Genomic DNA, 297 nt, shown 5'->3' on the forward strand with positions numbered 1-297 from the left:
ACGAGTGGGCCCCCCCTCGCCTTGCCTTGAGGACCAGCTTGGCACAAAGCTGGGGCTGCTGGGAGGAGAGGGACTCGGAGCCAGCATGACAGAGCAGGCACTGGGAGGAGAGGGCAGCAGGACTGGGTCTGAACCATCCTTGAGCTCGGCTGCAGGCAGCGGGATGGCATCTGGGATGGATCAACTGCCCAGTGCAGGGTCCCCATCTGGTCCTGCCTCTCCCAGTGATCTGGTTGTGGCACCATTCATTTTGGGCGGTGATGGAGCAGGATCCATTCCAGCTGCAGCCCCCGGCCC

This window comes from Egretta garzetta, unplaced genomic scaffold (genome assembly GCF_000687185.1).
Source record: "Egretta garzetta isolate BGI_Z169 unplaced genomic scaffold, ASM68718v1 scaffold333, whole genome shotgun sequence".
In the NCBI taxonomy this organism is placed as follows: domain Eukaryota; kingdom Metazoa; phylum Chordata; class Aves; order Pelecaniformes; family Ardeidae; genus Egretta; species Egretta garzetta.